We start from the raw sequence: 15192 nt of genomic DNA, 5'->3' as shown, positions 1-15192 counted from the left end.
CTTGTTGATTTAGGAGAAAATCTTAAAAATATTGGGCGTGTCAGTCCTAAATTTAGGACTCCTAAATCTTTGCTCTAAGAGTATTTCACAAAGCATTTCAGTGTTAAAATTTGCTCCTAAATCTGTGAAAAATAAGAAATCGTGAAGAGGACTCCTAAGTCATTAAGACCAAATCTGAAAATATCCTAAAATGGCTCTTGCCGGCAATCTACCCCGGAATATAAACATTTTAGAAAAAACATTTTTTTCTAATTTGGTTTGGAGGTTAACTTAACAGAAAAAATTTATTCCACATGAAGTGGCAAAAATTATGTTTCTGGTTTTCTGAGACAAGGTTTGTCTAAATAGGGTATTAAGGACAGTAATTTTGAACAGTACATTCAGATAACAGCACATAGAAAATAAGAAAGTGAATTAAAAAGCCAACAAGTATGAAACCAAGCCGTGGGCAGCATCAGTTTACAATAACAGACATAAATGGCTTGTCTTTGTGTGCAACACATTGGCTCCTGCAGTGATTTAAGCATGCTGGTATACAGCTGTTTCTGGTTTGTTGGTCTGTTTCTGTTTCTACATCTGCACCTATTATGGGTAATAATGCACAGGATAAAATATGTGCTCGACGTTCACTTTCTAAACTGATTGCTCATATTGAAGACACATTATAAACAACCTGTTATTCATCTGTTATTCATTTTTTGAATGGGAATAAAACAAAATGATCATCATTTAGCATTTCTACAGTATACCAGGTGAGAATATACTTTATGCACATTAGATCAGTGGTTTAAATTAAATTAAATTAAATTTATGCATTTAGCAGACGCTTTTATCCAAAGCGACTTACAGTGTATTCAGGCTATCAATTTTTACCTATGGTTTAAAACTGATCAATTGATCTGATTACATGGTTAGAATTTTATTAGCATTGTGTAGAGGAATGTACAGTATTGTAGTGCTATAACCACATAATCTGAAATTAGAAAGGTTTAATTAGATCCAGTAAATGAAATAAAAATGTTATAATTGTTAAAGGATATCTTACCATGTACCAACGTGTTTTACAGGAACGGGTAGTCCTAATTGTCCTATTAAAAAGGATAGAAATCTGCAGCAGAGTTGAAAAGGAATTTCCCTTCCGTCTGTCCTCTGTTGGATTCAAATCTGGCCAGATCATGATGTATGCGATGCAGAAGAGGAACTGCTTGCATGGCAGTGGCCAGTTTTGTTCCAAGTATGGCAGTGGCTCCTATATAAACCAAAGATAAAGTTACATTTACAAAATTCACTCTCATTTTGCATTGTCCCATTACTGACCACCTTTTGGACAAGTTTCACCAGTTAAAAGTTTGGAAACACCTTGTGCTTTATTATTACTTTCCCCCCACATTTTACATTATGGTGTAACCCAGTTGAAATGTGTTCTTTAGTATAAGATGTACTAGTTTGAATAAATAATTTCACCGTTTAATAAATAGTTTAAGGTTAAAAAAGTTGACTAGCAAAGAAATTTAGATTTTGCTCAATGAGAGAAATGCCTAGTGTAATGTTCATTTACTGTATACAGCATTTAAAATGTTAAATATATGTTGGGTAATAATATATGTGAAAATGCTTAAAATATGCCTGTTAACATAGTAAGAGTTTCACAAATGTTTTGTGAATTTATTTATTTATTTTTTTTCTGAAAGTTTTGTTTATGAGCCAATCACATGGGTCATGGGTGAGAAGGAAGTGAGGGACTTGAGAGACTTTTTCCTCCGGACAAACTGTAATGCATGTAATGCACCTGAAAATGTTCAACACAAACTTTTAAACAAGACATTAGTGATCAACGACCTTCCCTAAACATTGGGTTTAAGGCTACAACATACCCGAGCTACATTCAGGCCTGCATCATTAAAGAAAGGGAGGGTATTTTACATTAAGCTAGGGTTTTTGCCGGCTATTTTATTTTCTTGGGCTTTTGTGTGTTTAATGTAAATTTAAATGCATTTGTGATGTGAGAAGTGATTTTGACCTTCCTTTTCTAAGTAAATCTGTTATATTTTTTGTAAAACCTTTGTGGTTACTGTTCAATGTTCTACAGAAGAATGAATATACATTTAAACATCAAAAGGTGTAGAAAAAGGAACAAAATTAATCTATTAGACATTTTGCCCAAGCATATTAATAGCCTGGAGTTCTAGTGTAGTGACAACCATGATGTTAATGCCATGAGTTGAACATCGAGGATTTCCCTAAATAAATTTTAAATCTCTCTTTCCTGACATCTCTTCTAATCGAGAACCAGAAACATAATGGGCAAATATTTCCGATGTCACTTAAAAACACCCATCATTTGTCTGTTAAAGATACCAGCACTCACCTCATAGGACGTCAATCATTTTGCCTCCTGGATAATTCATTATCATAGCATGAGGAACCAACGTCAATTAGCAATCAGTATTCTTCTTTCTTCTGCACACAGCAGACCTCCTTCAGCCCAGGAAGGTGCCGTGCATTATTCAGTATGGCTGAGTATGCACACTCGATCAGCACAGGGACAGAGACAACTGCAGCTGCCGGCCTCCTCTGAAGATCCTTTGAGAGATGGCTGAAGGTTAGATCACCGTCGTCATGATACTTTCCTTAATGAGCTTTAGCTCAATTTGTTCCCGCCTGTGGTGAGGCAGCAAGAGTAGCATCATGAGCTTCACTCATCCATACTAAAGGAAGATTAAATGACAAAAAAAAAAATACTGGCATATTATTTCCAGCTACTCCAAATTGTCTCATATTTTCAAGGATGGCCCTCCGTTTGGTTTTAAACGTCAAAGTAACCTGTCTGACATGCTTGTGAGATCGGAGTTCCCGTCTAGTGTAGTTAAACCTGTCACTCTTACTCCTCCTCCTGGTTATTATAGATGCGGCAATTGTGACCAGTGTACTTTTACATATAAATGTAAATCTTTTAGCCAACCACACACACTGGTCGTAACATACTGATCTACACATGTGATTTACCTTATTCGTTGTCCATGTGGTCTTGCTTACCGTATTTTCTGGACTATAAGTCACACTTTTTTTCATAGTTTGGCTGGTCCTGCGACTTATAATCAGGTGCGAGTTATTTATCAAAATTAATTTGACATCAACCAAGAGAAATCATTACCGTCTACAGCCGCCAGAGGGCACTCTATGCTACTCACTGCTCCTGTTGTCTACTACTGAAAATATAAATCGCCCTCTTGTGGCTGTAGACGGTAATGTTTTCTCTTGGTTCTTAGTTCTAAATAAATGCGACTTAAAGTCCAGAGCGACGTATACGTTTTTTTCCTCATCATGACGTGTTTTTGGACTGATGCGACTTATAATGAGGTGCGACTTATAGTCCGAAAAATACGATACATTGGAAAAACTTCTAGATCATAACGCACCTGTATTAGTGAACATTGGAGTAATATTAGGATGGAAGTTGAATGCTACCATATAGTGTTTCATTTTAGTAAAGTTAGTTAGTGCTTTAGTATATACAGCCTTACGGGATTTTGAGAGAAAGCTTTGCTTTGTGGGTTGTGCGCAACTTTTTTTATACTTTGGTTTTTGAACAAAAAGCAATTACAGTAATCTAGGTTTCTTTTTTCCTGCTGACATTCTCAAGCAGGGCTGAACCACTGATTTCAGGCTGATTTCAACCTCAGAAAATCTAGTGGCATCAGAGCAGGACCCCTTTGACCTCAAGTTCCTATAGTAAGAATTTTACATTGAGGGGAGTACACTGTGGGGTATGACCAAAAGTGGATATCACACTTTTTTTACATTGTTTATTATAGTTTTATTATATTTTAGTAATGACTACTCTCCAAATTAAAGGTATTTCATGTCAACTTATTCTTAATTACAATACATTATTTTTCATTTGACAATAGCTTTTTGTGGGAACTTTACAGTCCCATAAATTGTCTTTGTGGTACAGTTGATGTTTAAAAGTGTTCAAAGAGAGCCAGGTTCACATCCCTGTCCTATGTAGGGTTTTTATTTATTTTTTTACTGAATGTGACATAAGCAGTTTTTAATGGAATAAGACTTGATTCAAATTTGCTTAAAGTGCCAAATCTTGTAAAAAGGGGATTTGCATTTAATCAATGCATTTTAATCAGGAGTTCTGATATTTTTATAAATAAGTATATATATATATATATATATATATATATATATATATATATATATATATATATATATATATATATATATATATTTGTGTGTGATATATAAATATGATATTTAAATGTAATAGCCTTTCAAGACACTGAAAAGAAAAAAAAATGACTGAATTTATTAAATAAATTTATGAACTTCAAGTGACATGACTTCACAGATTAAATGGAAATATTACAGTTAGTTATGTATGATCCAAATTACCTAAACTGCAGAGTGCAAAGAATATCAAATATAGATTAAATATGTATTCTTTGGCTCTGGCATATACAGATGAATGGAAGTGCAATCTCTATCCTGAGGCAAATTCTACATTTCAATGTGCAATTGGACCACATTTAATCACTCACAGACATAGAACAAGTCTCTTATTAATCTCTGCCTTCTCAGAGCAAAATCTTGGGGCTGTGCTGATAGTCATACTAACACAATTTACAGTCGTGGCCAAAAATTTTGAGAATTACATAAATATTGGAAACTGGAAAAGTTGCTGCTTAAGTTTTTATAATAGCGATTTGCATATACTCCAGAATGTTATGAAGAGTGATCAGATGAATTGCATAGTCCTTCTTTGCCATGAAAATTAACTTAATCCCAAAAAAACCTTTTCACTGCATTTCATTGCTGTAATTAAAGGACCTGCTGAGATCATTTCAGTAATCGTCTTGTTAACTCAGGTCAGAATGTTGACGAGCACAAGGCTGGAGATCATTATGTCAGGCTGATTGGGTTAGAATGGCAGACTTCACATGTTAAAAGGAGGGTGATGCTTGAAATCATTGTTCTTCCATTGTTAACCATGGTGACCTGCAAAGAAACGCGTGCAGCCATCATTGCATTGCATAAAAGTGGCTTCACAGGCAAGGATATTGTGGCTACTAAGATTGCACCTAAATCAACAATTTATATGATCATCAAGAACTTCAAGGAAAGAGGTTAAATTCTTGTAAAGAAGGCTTCAGGGCGCCCAAGAAAGTCCAGCAAGCGCCAGGATCGTCTCCTAAAGAGGATTCAGCTACGGGATCGGAGTGCCACCAGTGCAGAGCTTGCTCAGTAATGGCAGCAGGCAGGTGTGAGCACATCTGCACGCACAGTGAGGCCAAGACTTTTTGGAAGATGGCCTGGTGTCAAGAAGGGCAGCAAAGAAGCCACTTCTCTCAAAAAAAAAAAAACATCAGGGACAGATTGATCTTCTGCAGAAAGTATAGTGAATGGACTGCTGAGGACTGGGGCAAAGTCATATTCTCCAATGAAGCCCCTTTCCGATTGTTTGGGGCATCTGTTAAAAGGCTTGTCCGGAGAAGAAAAGGTGAGCGCTACCATCAGTCCTGTGTCATGCCAACAGTAAAGCATCATGACACCATTCATGTGTGGGGTTTCTTCTCATCCAAGGGAGTGGGCTCACTCACAATTCTGCCCAAAAACACAGCCATGAATAAAGAATGGTACCAAAACACCCTCAACAGTTTGGTGAAGAACAATGCATTTTCCAGCACGATGGAGCACCGTGCCGTAAGGCAAAAGTGATAACTAAGTGGCTCGGGGACCAGAATGTTGAAATTTTGAGTCCATGGCCTGGAAACTCCCCAGATCTTAATCCCATTGAGAACTTGTGGTCAATCCTCAAGAGGCGGGTGGACAAACAAAAACCCACTAATTCTGACAAACTCCAAATGTGATTATGAAAGAATGGGTTGCTATCAGTCAGGATTTGGCCCAGAAGTTGATAGAGAGCATGCCCACTTGCAGAGGTCCTGAAAAAGAAGGGCCAACACTGCAAATACTGACTCTTTGCATAAATGTCATGTAATTGTCGATAAAAGCCTTTGAAACGTATGAAGTGCTTGTAATTTCAGTACATCACAGAAACAACTGAAACAAAGATCTAAAAGCAGTTTAGCAGCACATTTTTTGAGAACTAATATTTATGTAATTCTCAAAACTTTTGGCCACAACTGTACATGATGTCTTTCATTCCCTCTGAAGCCAGAGATCTACGGGTAAGAAGAAATGCACTCTCTATCTCATTACAGAGCTTTTAAGTTACATGTACAACAGTACAGTGGGATCGACATCAATCTAATATTCTAATCAATGTTACTCTACTTTTTATAATATAATACAGTGCCGACCCTCAGAGGCTTAGGAACAACTCCACTCTCCTGATGGCCTTGTTTAAGATTCTTATAGAGTAATTTCTACTGTATCAAATTTTAACATTTCATTTTCCCAGCTAAATTCAATCAAACGCTCAGCCTTGTGTGACTAGCTGATCATGACCCCTGGAAGCTTGGCATACAGCGCTCTAATCTCAAAGGTCCTCACCAAGAGGCAGCACTAAAGCTCATTCATGTATAATTAAAAGTTCTCACCGCAAACGGAATATCAAGGAATGTCGGAATCCTCAGAGAGGTTTCACATAGTGGGGAAAATATCACGCGCTCTGTAATGTGTTGTGGTAATTATGCTCGGCAGCTTTTCTCTCCTCTGTTCTCCCTCTATCGCTTTTCATTTTCGAGTGGTAATAATATGAAGAGGGTTAAGGATCCATTTTGACACTGTTGTCAGCAACGATGTACCAAGTGCCCCTCAGAGTGCACAAGTCATTACTCCATACACCCATTCTGCGACGGTTAAGCTGCTGAAAAACAGCCAGAGGCGATATAACATTTATGTGAGCAAAACCACGACTTATTTGTCACATATGGCCTCTGGTTCTCCTTATTCACCAGAAAAGATAAGTACACAGTATTTAGGGTTTTACACAGCTGGACTATAGCATATTTTTTAAACTAATATAAGTAATAGCTTCGCCCCGAGTCTGGCAACGTGAGAGATGGTTATTAGCATATTATCCTCTCGTGGGCTCTTGCCATAGTTTTCTTTAGGATGTACTGAAATTGGATAGGCCTGTTAGATGCAGGCTGAGAGAGTTTTAGTTCAACTTTTTTTTTTAATAGACTATTCCTCATGGGCTCTTAACGACCAGATGCATTGTTCCATCCCTAGTCTTAATAGATGTAGACAGTTCTGTGAAAAAGGATGCTATCGGTGCTGTCCTGCGTCTGTAAAGAACTTAATCAGAGCCCCTGACTAAAACAAATTAACCTCCATTTGCTTAAAGAACGCCGCAAATCCCCTTCAAACCCTTTACAAGGTAAACTGAGCACTTTGCATTTTTGGATCATTTGATTCTTCGGTTGGTGTGTGGCTGCTCTCTTCTCTAAGCCAGAGCGCATAAGAAAAAAAGCCTGAAGCAGATCTTGAGCAAGTCTAAACCTGCACTAATGATTGAACAGGAAATGCACTGCCTGCTCCCTCACTAAATGTTCTCATTTACATTTAGCTGACGCTTTTATCCAAAGCGACTTACAACTGCTATATATGTCAGAGGTCGCACGCCTCTGGAGCAACTAGGGGTTAAGTGTCTCACTCAGGGACACATTGATGTCAGTGGATTCGAACCCAGGTCTCTCACACCAAAGGCATGTGACTTATCCACTGTGCCAACACCACCCCTGTTTTTTTTTTTACATAAAGGGATTATTCACATTAAAAGTTTATTTAATTTTGTCATGAATAACTACACACCACATTACAATTCTACAGATTTTCCCACAAAATCAGTACAGAAAATGAGGAGAGAGCTAGAGAGAGAAATTCCATACAGGTCTGATAATGAACAAACACATAACACCTGTTGGCACTGCTGTGTGTTTAGACTGCACATAACCTGCATTAGGCTGTTTGTTTCATAAATCTATTCTACAACACAGAAAAATAACTCCAGGTTTTCATCCATTTGTTATCCATTTGAGCAGACGTTCTGCATGGAGCTGTTTTGATCCATCAGCTGCAAAATAGCTTCAGGGTCAAAATGGGCACATTCAGAATAATGCCTTAACATGCCCTTCTGTAAATGAACGGCCATTAGCAATAACAAAATGGCTTAAATATGAACTCTATCACTGCCACATGGATGCCCTCTCATCTGGCTGGCATAAGGTGCCATCTGCCTGCTGCCGTTTCAAATGCCTGTGTGCCAGTTCAGTGATTCCCACTTATCTAATGAACTCAAAGATTCGATCTGAAACTGCTAAAACTGAAACCCTTATACCATAGGAATTTGCATTTAAAGAATAAGGAATTCACTATCACCGTTAGATGTTTTTTTTTTCCTGTGAAAAACAAAAGGTGAAATCTTGACAGTTTTCTTTTTGAGGCGAGGTCCCTTTAAGTGAATGTGTGAGGTATGCAAACATTCTACAAATACAGATTACTGCAGTTTCTATTTGTCTATAGTACAATGAAAGGACTTCTCACACTCTACTGATATTTTCCCCCCCTTTCGGTTTAGTTTCTCCCTTTCTGCAATCTTTTTGTTATGAGATGTGACATGTAGCGTACTTAGCTCTCCCACACAAACACAAATGAGTTGGGATTTAATTATGGCATAAATATCTAGACCAGTAGATAATGTGCAACACTCTAGTGGGCTGTTTGGTCATAATATTAGCTTTTTCCAATTAGCACAGTGTTTAACTGATGTTAAAGTGATAAACATAATGTTTGTGAGAGTATTGCTAATAGGTGGTTGATATGTATATTACTGGCAGGCTAATAAAGCTAAATGAGGAATCTCCCAAGAAGCTTAAAATGTTTCACTCATGAATGACAGTTTGAGGTTAGAGTAAATGGATAAATAACATTGCACCAATTAAGAAGCTGCTATAAGTGTACTACTTTAAAATCTATTAATTTATCCTGGTGATATGAACCAGATATCTTCTGTTTGTGTTTTTCCAGTCAGACGAAGCATTTCAAATTAAAGCATGAAATAAAAGGCTATGAAATGGTGCATAAATATTTTGGGTCTTTTAATAGAAACTCCATCTCACTAAACATGTTAATTATAAATGACCTGTTCTTGAAGATCTGCTCTAGCATAAAATAACTTGTGATATTTGTTAATGTTCTTTGAGAAAAGTCAAGACAGATCCTCCAATCCTGCAACTGTGCCGATAACTGTTGCAGGGCTCAACAATAAAAATAGATCAGTATTGTTTAGTTTAGTGTTAAAATAAATTTACAGCTGTCATGGATATAATGTAAAATGAATTAAATTGTAAAAAATTTAGAAATATTATATGAATACATACCACAACTATAACTCAAATAGAGCTTATAATAAACACAATGTTACCATGCGTTGGTATAAAGCTAAAATAATCATCAGTTATCTTGCTTAGTGTTGCCTTAGCTATGCCTTGAGCCCTGTCTAGTCAGATTTATAATTGTGAAAATAATTGTAACTTTAACTGGCCCCGACAGATAACTGAGATGGATAGCTGAGTCCTCTGTTTTAGAGATTAGAAGTTAACCTTGCAGCAGAGCTCTCCGACAGTCTGGGATCACTTTGTTGGTGGTGGAACAGGCTGGTGGCGTTTAAATCACTGGAATATCTAATGGCTTCTGCAAACAGCTTTACTACCTGCAGAAAAGGGAAACAGGTGTTTAATACTAGAACAAAAATGAATAATAATACAATTAAACGAGAAGGCTGACCTGGAAGTTTGTGTAAGTGGTACTCCATAATCCACCGCCCTTCTGCGGATCTGGAAGTTGTCCTTGAAGAACTTGGTGTTATTGGGTAAGTTGACCACTAGGTCTATTCAGACCATAATGCAAAAAGTGATCCGTTAAAAACCTTTAACACATTTCAAACAGTACACAAAGTTTTTGCTCCCCATGAGGCAACCCTTCCAATATAAAAATAAACCAGATTTTATTAGTTTACTGCAATAAGTAGATTCTCTTGTGAGTGTGCATGTTTTTTAAACATTTTTCAAAAATGCTATAAATTATTTAGAGTATACGCCTTTATAAAAGTATCAAAAATGTTAATCATCTACTCAAACCAGACACCAAACTTTAAACTGTAAACACCAGTCTCAAATAATGTATGTGAAGCTGTGTTAAAAGCGCCCTTTGATTAGTTATAATTGCAATCAACTGAATCTGTGCTCTCACTTTAGTAAACATCTCTTATTACAGCAAAATAGTGTAATTTGACTGCAAGCCTTGAGGTTCGACGATGGCAGAAATACTTGAAGTATCTCAGCATGCAGTTTCTAGAGTACGCTTTCAGTGAAAGCATTTTGCTACCACAGAGCCATGCACCAAAGCAGAATGCTAACATAAGTGACACAAAGAAGCTTGAATGCCTCAAAGGTGACTGGATCTTCTGTTGACAGGCTTGACTTCTGGGCTCTCATGACAGCTGATCGGTGACTATCACAGCTGAATGTTTTATTTGGTAAACAAAGCCAACAATCAGGGCATGAAAGTAATACTAAATAATACCAATGTGTAGGACTATGGAGTACTACTGTAACGCTCAGTAGCGATGCTATTCATTTTTTGTAGCATGACAGTGGCTTTTATACAATTGAATCAAATGAATGCTATTCTAATGTTTGGAACCCTTTAAAAAGTGAATTAAGGACACATTAAATGTTTAAAAGTGACAGCAAAGAAATTTATATTATTTCAAAAGATTTCTATTTTAAGTAAATGATGTCCTTCTTAACATTAGATTCATCAAATAGTCCTTAAAAATGTATCTGTTTCCACAAAAATATTAAGGACCCACAATGTTTTCAACATTATAATAATTAGAAGTATTTCTTCAGCACCAATTCGGCATATTAGCATGATTTCCAAAGAATCATGTGACAGTGAAGTAATGGCTGTTGAAAAAAAATACCATTTAAAAAATATATTAAAGTATAAATTGTAATACCATTTCCCAATATAAATTTTTTACACTAACAATAAATTATATATATTTTTTTTAAATCTCAATTTTATTTATATAACAATTAAAATAAATTGTTTGTTTAATTTAATATGAGAGACAACGGGTCTTCGCAGGCCCGCTGTCAGGCGAAACCGGGTTTGTCCAAAAAATGTAATTATCAACAACTCAGGTATGTATGTATGTATGCGTGTTGTTATGAGCAGCATCGATTCTGACGGGGATGGAAATGGAGTGGATATGTTTGCGTGCTGTGTACTGTGTATCGTCTTGCGTGTATGTGTGAGAGTGCTGCGCTAACCAACAGGGACAGGTAACTCTGTCAAATAATATTAATATATAAATTGAGAGCAGTAATAAATGTGTTAAAAGATTACACAGAAAGTCAAAGTACACACCTGCTGATGCTGGGTAAAGTTGTATTTTTGGTTTCCTGACTCGACCAAGCAACAGGGATGGTTGGAACATCATTAGCATTGAGCCAAGCTGATGTACTCTCTGTGGCGCAGACCTAAAGACAGAACAGAAACAGATTTGTTCTTTATCCATGCAAGATGGAATTCAGCTAAGAAAAAACTACTACTGAGTGTTGTCTGCGGCTGTTTTGTTGGTTTAACTTAAACTCACTTTGAAAGCCCTCTTCATGAAGCCGATGAGCAGTAGACAGGAAGTTAAGCCTGAATGAATTCTGGAGCAAAAAAATAAAACGAAAAAACAAAAGCTTAGAAAACAAAAAGAAAAATGATAATCCTGAAAAAAAAATAAATATTTAAAGCCAAAAGGTCTAAGCACTCCAAGATCAATAGCGCAGATTCATGGACTGATAATCAGGCTTTAAAAAGCATGTCAGATCTGCAGTCCCCAGGTACAGCCATCAGGCAGGTAGCATCTACAGAAACCGGGAGGGTTTGTTTCAAATGGGAATTTCATGCTCTCATTCATACCAGAGACCAGACATGGGGACTTGTGACTTGGTGACTTGGACTCGAGTCGACTCGAGTCGCTATTTTTAGGACTTGAGACTTGACTCGGACTTGGAAGTCAAAGACTCGGGACTTGACTTGACTTGAGACACGATGACTTGAATGACTTGAGTGTTAATTACATCATGTTTTCAGTTTGAATATAAAATATATAAATTATTTTTTAAAATAAAGTTGATTACTCAGCTGGAGCGCAGGCAGAGAATAGCGTCGTGACTGGATCAGGACACTATCATCAGTCATGCCCTCTCTACCTTACACACACCACGCCCACTTAAATCAGATATCCCAGCACATCAACATGTCAGCCTGAGAGGTACCGAGGGTCATCGCTTTTGTCTTCAATAGTTCGCGCCTAAAAACGCGTGGAAAACGCTAGTCGCGCCGCTTTCTCCGTCTTTCCAAAGCGCTCGGGCAGAAGTGCTCCCGGGGCGTCTGTCGTTGCTAAGCATCCATGACACGCTCTCTCTCAATGAAAACGCGGAAATTTCAGCAAAGGATAAATGGATTTGCAGCACTAAAAATCGCTCGCAGTAGCTCTGCCACTAAATTCATTTTAAAATGGCAATCCATATACAGCTATGAACAGCTGTTCCTTCATCTTAGCTGAGCTTTCAACGTTGATACGAGAAAGGATGAAGCTGATTGGTTAGTTATTGTCACATGACCTGCGGTGCGCTTGCGGCATTCTGAAAAGTTTAGATGTTGAGCGCGTTGCTTCCATTATAAGCGCGCATACCGCGCGCCTACATTGGAAATAACGAACTTGCGCGCACAAAATACGTGATGTGAACAGCCCCTAATGATCCGCTAGCAGGCCGTCAAAAAAACGCATTCCAGGGGCGGCGCTAGGGCTGGGCTAAGGGGGCATAAGCCCCGAATATTTTGTTACCTTGTCTTTCTCATAGAGCAAAACAATTGATCAGAAAAACAAATGTAGCTGCCGCGATTACCCAGTCATGACAAGTGCATATTACATACATATATATATATATATATATATATATATACACACAGTACAGAATATAAATATGACGTATTTTCAGTTGTTTCATACTTTTTTGTTATGTACAGTACAGACCAAAAGTTTGGACACACCGTCTCATTCAAAGAGTTTTCTTTATTTTCATGACTATTGACTATTGTAGAGTCACACTGAAGGCATCAAGGGCTATTTGACCAAGAAAGAGAGTGATGGGGTGCTGCACCAGATGACCTGGCCTCCACAGTCACCGGACCTGAACCCAGTCGAGATGGTTTAGGGGTGAGCTGGACCGCAGACAGAAGACAAAAGGGCCAACAAGTGCTAAACATCTCTCAGGGAACTCCTTCAAGACTGTTGGAAGACCATTTCAGGTGACTACCTCTTGAAGCTCATCAAGAGAATGCCAAGAGTGTGCAAAGCAGTAATCAAAACAAAAAGTGGCTACTTTGAAGAACCAAGAATATTACATATTTTCGGGTTGTTTCACACTTGTTTGTTATGTATATAATTCCATATATAATTCCACATGTGTTAATTCATAGTTTTGATGCCTTCAGTGTGAATCTACAATTTTCATAGTCATGAAAATAAAGAAAACTCTTTGAATGAGAAGGTGTCCAAACTTTTGGTCTGTACTGTACATAACAAAAAAGTATGAAACAACTGAAAATACGTCATATTTATATTCTATACTCTGAGAGAGAGAGAGTGTGTGAGAGAGAGAGAGAGAGAGAGAGAGAGGAGAAATGTAACAGTTTAATGTTGTATGTAAACTGTGTTTGAGAGAGAGAGAGAGAGAGAGAGAGAGAGAGAGAGAGGTGTTCAGAGAGGAGTCTGTTGGATGTTTAGTTTTATGGACTCAATGTTGAAAATGTAAAACATTTCAAACACTGTTGGCAGAAGTGAAAAATAAATAATTTTAGGAACTTACAATTTTGTTTGATTCCATGATGTATTTTACTGAACATGAGTATTTACATTTAAATTATTTTAATTTACTGACAGTTACTTATATCTTGTCTTTTAACTTTATTAAGATCAGATTCTGCAGGTAAAATAACAATATTAAGGTGACTTGACTTGGACTTGACTTGACATAGCTTGTGACTTGACTTGACTTGACTTGCCCAAGAAAAAAATACTTGGGACTTACTTGAGACTTGAAGGTTAAGACTTGAGACTTACTTGAGACTTGCACATGTGTGACTTGGTCCCATCTCTGCCAGAGACTCTATTAGAACACAGTGCTGTCTGAGCATTGTCATTGGCCCTGACAAGTAATTTGATTTTCACGCTAAGAGTGGGCATGAATAATAAACATCATCATCGGCATGCCTTTTTTCATTTCCTCCTGTGCTCTCTCAGATATTACATAAAAACATAAAACTAAGCTTCTGAATTCCTGTGTTATAGTCTAGGTTTAAAATGATGTGTGAACATCACACAGTTACACCAAAGGGAGATGAACAACAAAAACATTTTGCCTATAGAAAACCATTTGAGGAAACCGATCAGACCATAACTAGTTTATTTCATCTGAATCATTTAAGAATTTCCTTATAAATCCTGTTTTATACAGTACATCTTGTGCCTGCAGCGTGAGGTTGTTGCACTACCTGAATTTGGTGAGACATTTCACTGTGATTATCTGTCATCTGAAACCCTCTGAAATAAAAATAGGTGTATCGCAAGAGCATAAAACACCATAAGAGTGATTTAGAATGCATTTCAAGGAGAAACTTTACCCAGTGAATATATGTGACTGTGTATTCGCCTTTTTGGAACAGTTATATATTTGTGAACGTTCAGGGAGATTTACATGAAATAAACTTCAACTGTTCTGCACCTGCTTTATTTTAGTAGTTATGTATGGATAACAATCAGTTTTTGTGATATGTTGCTTCACATTTTATGAGGAAAAAGTTTAGATCAGTTCCAAGCAGAACACTGAATACATACAGTATTGTTCAAAATAATAGCAGTACAATGTGACTAACCAGAATAATCAAGGTTTTTCGTATATTTTTTTATTGCTACGTGGCAAACAAGTTACCAGTAGGTTCAGTAGATTCTCAGAAAACAAATGAGACCCAGCATTCATGATATGCACACTCTTAAGGCTGTGCAATTGGGCAATTAGTTGAATTAGTTGAAAGGGGTGTGTTCAAAAAAATAGCAGTGTGGCATTCAATCACTGAGGTCATCAA

The 15192-nt window shown here is 37.1% G+C and overlaps 1 long non-coding RNA gene across 1 annotated transcript; it reads right to left on the bottom strand.

Annotated features, from left to right (window-relative positions):
• Positions 1-1049: 1049 nt before the first annotated feature.
• On the bottom strand, positions 1050-11724 carry LOC128020045 (uncharacterized). Its single transcript, XR_008185276.1, has 6 exons — positions 11645-11724; positions 11416-11528; positions 9766-9868; positions 9582-9691; positions 2369-2583; positions 1050-1249 (listed from the first exon to the last, which is right to left on the bottom strand). It is a non-coding gene; the product is annotated as an uncharacterized LOC128020045 (long non-coding RNA).
• Between the last annotated feature and the right edge of the window lie 3468 nt (positions 11725-15192).

Source organism: Carassius gibelio, chromosome A9 (assembly GCF_023724105.1).
Source record: "Carassius gibelio isolate Cgi1373 ecotype wild population from Czech Republic chromosome A9, carGib1.2-hapl.c, whole genome shotgun sequence".
Taxonomy (NCBI): Eukaryota; Metazoa; Chordata; class Actinopteri; order Cypriniformes; family Cyprinidae; genus Carassius; species Carassius gibelio.
Note: the sequence above shows the minus strand (reverse complement) of the source record. Positions and strands in the feature narration are given on the sequence as shown.